Source organism: Montipora foliosa, chromosome 1, assembly GCF_036669935.1.
Source record: "Montipora foliosa isolate CH-2021 chromosome 1, ASM3666993v2, whole genome shotgun sequence".
Lineage (NCBI taxonomy): Eukaryota > Metazoa > Cnidaria > Anthozoa > Scleractinia > Acroporidae > Montipora > Montipora foliosa.
The window spans coordinates 13,963,003-13,970,502 of record NC_090869.1 but is presented as its reverse complement, the minus strand read 5'-3'; the positions used below and the strand labels follow the sequence as shown (position 1 = coordinate 13,970,502).

The 7,500-nt window shown below is 38.4% G+C and overlaps 1 protein-coding gene across 1 annotated transcript in view; it reads left to right on the top strand.

Moving 5' to 3' along the window:
• Positions 1–7,500, top strand: part of LOC137988613 (serotransferrin-like) — a 27,307-nt gene that overhangs the window by 697 nt on the left and 19,110 nt on the right. The gene's annotated exons all lie outside the window — the stretch shown is intronic.

Here is a 7,500-nt window from a genome sequence, read left to right as displayed (position 1 = left end):
GTCGCTTTGTATTCTGACTAACGGAGGATGGCAGAAATTTCTGTCGAAACATGTTTCATAAACTCAACGGTTTCGCCGTTTTCTTAAAATTCCTTACTTTTGTCTGCTCAGTACTATCAAGAATAAAATTCAAGATCCTTAATGACCACATAATGCTTGTTTTCACCGTCAGTTATCAGTAGAGGGTTCATTTGATTTTCAAATTTTTCTTTTGATACATAGATTGGATACGGCTGTTTGTTTTCATATCCAAAAACATTGATGTTTATGCTATTCTGTTTCTCGATTTTGTCGTACTGTTTAATAGTTACTGGAAACTTAATTCCTTGGTAATTTAATTTTTCGATGAATACTTTATCACACTTTTTAATTCTTTGAAAAGTCATATCTTGTAGATTCAGACCTTTGATATGACACCAACCCTTTTGCCGAATTTCTCAGTTCTACCGGCAGTTGAATATATGATGATCCGTGATCAGTGTATTGTGTTTAGTGATATTTATATTTTAGTATCACCCAGCTAGTGGATTAATGCAAATCCTGCATTTTGATTGGCTACGCTATTAGAGGACTATTATTAATAGTCCTCGAGTAGCGAAAAGTATGACGCTTTCTTTCGTTTGATTCCCAAATAAATATTTCTTGCATTTGCTAACTTTATTATTGCCATTTCTGTCCGACTAGTTGGGTGATACTAAAACAATTAGACCCTTCGCCCTCAAGGGCCACTGGTCAATAGCCCATTCGGCTTCGCCTCATGGGCTATTGACCCGTAGCCCTTGCGGGCTACGGGTCTAATTGTTGAATGGTTGTTGATTGATTTAATAGTCCACCCACTGCTCTCTGAAATCCAAGATTGGATTTTGTTTGAAATTTCTTGGCTTGAATTAGATAAATCCAGCTTAATATCATTATCATTAATAATTGTCTGGGTTTTACCATTAAAATAGGCTGTTTTAAAAGTATTAAATCCCCGTTATACTTATCAAAAGTAACCTTCAATGTTTCAACAAATTCAAATTCATCCATTTTTTCCTAATTCAATTCAATACCTTTCCTAGTGTCTACAAGCTGCTTTAATGGATCTTTGTTATATCTGATATTAACCTCAAATGATTTGGTATATCCTTTTAAAGACTTGTCAACTTGTTTAATAACAGTTGTAGGAGCAGGAACAGGTTTTTCTACAACTGACTTTTTAGTTCTAGGAACTGGTTCAGGTTTTTCATCTTTATCAATGAAACTATACTCCAGTTTCAACGGGTTTGGTTTGAGATTAAATGTTTTTTCATACAATGGTTTTAATTCTTTTTCTTTGAGAAAATAACATTCTTGAGCCATCCTTTGTTGTTATTATAATATTAACAAAATGTGTTACAACCCGTACTCGTTGTGGAAGAAATAAAGAAGCCTGAGAGACTGGACCTATGAATAATTTCACTAACCCCACTCTAATGTGTAGGACTTAAATTCCCTTTTGACTTGTGTTGTCTCGTTCCCGCTCATTTTTGTACGTGCTAGCATTTCACTCGTGTACATCCCCTATGATAATCGATGTGTAGCGGAGTCCAGGGAATAACGGTGCGTTATTACGCTTCAGTATCTCGTCGTAATTCTTAACATGGTCCTTCACAGCCGGATACTTAACAATTATTCCCTGAGCGCGCATTGGATACGAGATGGTAAATAGCCAACGAGGCGCGTAGCGCCGAGTTGGCTATAACCAGTCTCATATCCAACAAGCGCAAATGGAATAATTGTTTTATTAAATTCCTTAAACTCCAAAAATTTGGAAGTACGAAATACCAGCGGAAAAAGCGAGCAAATCCGAGCGAAATCGAAAAAAAACTTGATGAGAACTGATGCGATGTTGTGTAATACCTTGTTGTCAGACAGACGCAGGCTCATCACATTTCTTGCCTTTTCGCGTACTTCTAAACGTCGGAATTGATCCAAACTTTCCACAAAAAAAGCTTTTTTTCTCCTTTTTGGCTTTATTCAAAGAGTAATTTCGCATTCCGGAGAAAACATTTTTAGTTTAGCAACGCTTAACGCAATCATTTACCATATAAGGTCAAACCAAGGTATATGAGCTGATAACCGAGATTGAGTGAACCAATCAGAGCACGCGAAATGCATTATCCGAGGTTGAGAATTTAATAAAAGGAGATATTTCGGCAGTTAATTTGTAATTCTTCACGTGGGCCTTAAGATGGCCACCGGTTCCTGGAGCAAAATGGAAGAGTAATGTCAACATACAGTCGATCAAATTCGTGAAGGGATTGCCTACTGCTGAAAAGAGAAAAGTCTCAGTGGAAAGGTTAGTGAACGTTCAGCACGATTCAAGGTAAGATGTTATTGCACCAGAATTAAAGGAAGCTAAGGTTCGAATTTCGCCGAGGCTTCCAAGGAATCACTTCAAGTGAAAAGTGAAATTCAGGAGGTTAGTTCGATTAGACGTGACGCCAGAGCCTTGCAATTGGATCAGTATGGATGAGTTGATTCAGGATATTTTGCATCTAAGTCAAAATGCACGCAACAAAATCAAAGTACAGGTGAGAATTGAAGGCTAACCGTGTACCGTTACTAAGAAATGAATTAATCGCGCTTGTTGTAGAGGATATGATTGAGGAGGAACTCCACAAATGGGGAAAATTTTTGAGTGAAGTAGACAAAGCTGTGGATACTGCTCATGAATTCCGAAATAAAGATTGCGATATGGATGATCACACAGCCTTAAATTTGAAATTACTGAGAATTGAGTTGCCAAAGTTTAATGGCGATGTGTTGAAATTCCAAAACTTAGGGGATCAGTTTAAAGATGCAGTACAAAACAATGTTGACTTACCCAATGTTCAGAAGTTTACTTATCTACGCTTAGTGCAAACTGGCAATGTCTAGAAAGCAATAGACGGATTTGAAGTAACTGGAGCAAATAATCAAACAGCTGTTGAATGCCTTAGACACAGGTATGGAAGAAAACGTATGATCATCTGATTTCTAGTGAAATCTGTCATCAAGATGGATGCTAGGTCTCTTGTTAATGCGTCCTCCCTCAGAGATCTCTATGATACCTTTATGAACAGAACTAGAGCTTTAGAGGCTCTTGGAAAAGATCCAATGAGCCACAGATGTATTTTGCTTCCCCTGAGGGTGACTCAAGGGTGGAGATGGAGGCCCTTTCTATATCCAAAATTTGTAATCCTCTCGGGCCAGTACAGATGGACTTCCATAAGAACTCTCATCTTCAAGGCTTAACTCTTGCAATTCAAGTAGATGCTTTTATTGGTGCAGACCACTACTACTCATTTGTGACTGCGGTCCGTAAGAGAGGTAGTTCCAGTGAGTCACATATTGCTGTGGAATCTTGTCTCTGCTGGATTGTCACTGGACACGTAAACCGCCAATCAAAGCACACTGCATCCATGCTGACAGTTGTAGAAAACAGTGTAGTCAACGAAACATTAAAAGGATTCTGGGAACTGGTATCAATCGGCATTGCGGCGACGGAGAACCGAGAACCGAGACCGAGAACCTGTTATGTCACAAGAGGAAGAACGTGCTGTTGCTAACTTCAATAGAGGATTGAATTTTGGTGGACGTAATTACGAGGTGCGACTGCCGTGGAAAAGGGACCCTCCAAGGCTAGAAAGTAATCATGCACAAGCTTTGAAACGCCTGGAAAGTGTTGAAAGAAAGTTAAGGCAAGACCCTGTGAAAGCTAAGGCTTACAAAACAGCGATCAACGAATCAGTGACGTAGAAAAAGGTTTTGCAGAAAAAGGACGTGATCAGAGTGATGACAATGGAACGGTGTGGTACTTACCGCATCATGCTGTGTTTCGTGATGACAAAAGGACGGCAAAATGCAGAATCGTATTTGATTCTTCCGAACGAGAAGGAGGTCATGCTTCCCTTAACGATTGCATTTTCCTGGTCCTGCTTGACAACCAAACCTTGCATCTGTACTGATTCGATTTAGAACACACAAAATTGGTATCATTGCAGACATGGAAAAGATGTTTCTGCAAGACAAATTAGCACCAGAGGACAGAGATGTTCACCCCTACCTGTGGAGAGATTCACAGCCCAACGAAGCACCAAAGGTGTACAGAATGCAGAGATTGACTTTCGGTGTGAACACAAGTCCTTTCCTTGCTATTGCAACAGTCCATGCTCATGCACCCATATGCAGTTGAAGAAATCTTACAAAATATGTATGGACTCAACTTTGAAGCTTCAACAAGACATGTCAAAAATTATGATGACAGCGGCGTTCAATTTGACCAAGTGGGTAAGTAACTCAGAGCTAGTAATGGAGGCTATTGACTCAGCTAAAAGAGCCTCGTCGCCATTCGTGGAATTCAATTCCAGCGACCCCCTTAAAACACTTGGCGTGTCATGGGACTTGAACTCTGACCTCTTCGCTGATTCCTCGCACCGAATATAATCATCTCATGATCCAAATCCCACCCTGGTCAGAGTTTTTCTCTGTCCTTGTGTGGGCCCATTTCCATCAGTAGGGCAAACGCTCACATGGTTCATATGGGGTAGATACTTAGCACTTCACATTACACTCTAATCAGTTAAGTCTGTTCAAATAAAAGCAGTGTATCCTCGGAGCTGGTAATATCATAGTCCAGAGTCGCGTCCATTAAGAAGGTGGATGTCTTCACCTTGTGAACCACTACCTGCTAAACCTGAAAACGAAGCTACTTCCACCGAAACTTGCGAGGAAAAGAAGAACTACTCATGTTTACAGCAGTCGTTGCATAGCCACCGATTGATATGTCACGCTACGGGACATGGTTAAAGTTGATTCGAGTTATATGTATTGACTAAATCTAGGTCTTGTGAAACGGAGCTGTCGGCGGACGAGGTGAGGCAAGCAGAGATTAAATTTTGTATGTGAGTACAGAAAGTGGTCTATAAAGAAGAATTCGAAAAACTGAAAGCTGGAGAGGTACTTCTCAGTAACAGCCGCCTCCTGAAGCTGGAACCTTATTATGACAGAGATGATCAGGTATTAAGAGTTGGTGGAAGACTACAGTTTGCTGATCTTCCCGAACAGAGCAAGCATAAAATAATCTTGCCTCATGGTCATCCTGAAGTTGTCAAATTGGTGCAAGATGTACATAAGAAAATGTTGCATGCAAGTCCAGAAAAGGTATTATCAACTTTAAGGCAGAACGTTTGGCTAACGCAAGGAAGACGTGAGGTTAAACGTGTTATCAGAAGATGTGTAGCTTGGCAAAGACAACGAGTTGGACCTTGTGCCCAGAAAATGCATGGGTTAGCTGCCCGAGGAGAGAATTTCCTGTTCACCAGCCTTCACGCATGTTGGAACTGATTTTTCGGAACCGCTGAATGTGAAACAGGGCTTAAACATTGAGAAAGCATATCTGTGTATTTTCACATGCGCATCATCTGGTATGGTTCACCTGGAGCTTATACATAATTTGACGACTGATGAGTTCGTACAAGCTTTTACTCGCATGACGAGTCGCAGAGGTATTTTCAATACATGGTCAGACAATGCACGCGGTAACTTCATCACGGCGCCCGCTGAATTCCGGCGATGTCACTTTCGATTTTGCGATTTATTTGTGCAGCCAAAACGTACAATAACAAAATTGAACGTTGCAAAAATCCCCCAAAATGTTTGTCGCTGATCGTAACTTTTTATATTCTATATTCACGGTTCAAAATAAATGTTGTTTTCATGTCGTAAATATGTTATTCTCGAGCGATCGTCCTGGAAACTTCTTTCTGCTCTTTCTAAAAACTGTGTATCTATTTATTTACTTTTGCATCAATATTTGTTTTAGCATAAAGCAAGCTAACAAAATCTGTACCTTACTGAGTTCGCATTTGTTAGCGTTAATAGTATTTTCGGTCCGATGCTTCTGTTTTATGAGGGGTATATTATTTTGGTCTCCCATCCAAACACTAACCCTGCCCAACAGGGCTTGACTTCAGTGAACTTCGGGATTACAAAGCTGTCAGATGCTCAGAGGCCACGCTTAAACTTGTGGTGAAAAGAAGTCTATCAACATGTCAGCCCAGAAGCCAGTGTTTCTCACTTCCCATTTATTTTCTTCAATCTTTCTGGGTTCAGTACTTTGCTAGTAACCACATGTCTTCTCGGACTATTTACCCAAGACTTCTACCATGGCACTACAATGATAGACAATACCAAAACAATATCGTGCACTGTTAGAGCTACATATTAGGCAAGGACAGGTCTGTTTCGTCGTACGAACGTGTGAGGACCTGTGAGCCAAAGGGCCTCGTCTGGTATGACTTCTTAATGACCGCCCAACTTGAAAAAATTGTCTGGAACGGTGCACGTACCACAGGCAACCCAGTGTACCCTCACGGAGGGTCTAGTTTTCAAAGGAAATATGTTGTCTGCAAAGTACACAATTCAACGATCAATTTGACCTTATAATTCATGGCTGTATCTTGAAAAATAAAAAGTCTACAAATGAAACAACTTTCATGCGCGAGAGAGTTTGATTCCCCATTGCACGTTTCACACTGAAAAGTCTGAAGACGCTTTGGCGATTTTTTACATGGCACTGGCAACTTAATTAATGTATATTCCTGTTAAAATTACGGCCCTTCAAAAATTACAGCAGTACTTTCCATATTATTGCAAAACACGTTGACATTTACGTTGTTGTTGGAGGAACAAAGTGTGAAATTTCTGTTAATATCGTATTATTATAACTAGATAAGTTGAGTTGCAGTACTTTCGGATAAGAAAATTACAACTACTGTTGGGTAGTTTGGAACTCTGATACAAATCTGCAAACTGTGTATTATATTGACTGTTTCGTTGGCACTTAGCAACAGCTATTATTAGTATGAGATGCTTTTTAATGCCAGATCTCTGTGTTTTTATTTTAGATTGCTTGCTTATTTCAGATCTTTTTGTTTTGCATGAAGTCCTCAGAAGATATAAATTTAGGAACATGTTCTTGTCTTATCTTAATATGTTTAATTTATTGTTATCATATCCACGAACGTGTTTAAGAGTCAACTAAATAGCTTTTCTAATTTAATAAAGGATATGATCACTATTTTGTATGTTTTAAGAATTGTGATGGTTCATAAAAAAAAAAATATGATTACCACTTATCAGACCCATTATAAAATCTAATTACAAAATTGATTTCAATATAAATATCAAAACTAATGTCTCGATCTAGGTTTGAAAAATGTTTAACTTGAACAATATCATTACAATGAAAATTATTTTTTACCAATGAATTCATATCATTAGAAGAGAAATTATTTTTCTCGGTATTATTATTAAGCATTTTATCTTTAAATATCTTTATATCTTTATATATTTGTTTTTCTCTTAAATGCACATTAGCATTAAACGTTTTCTCTTTTTACATATTTGTGTTTATTTTTTGTTTAGTATATATTGTTCATAAAATCTTTAATCCAAAAAAATTATGGAATTCATATAAAAAAATATTAAGTAACT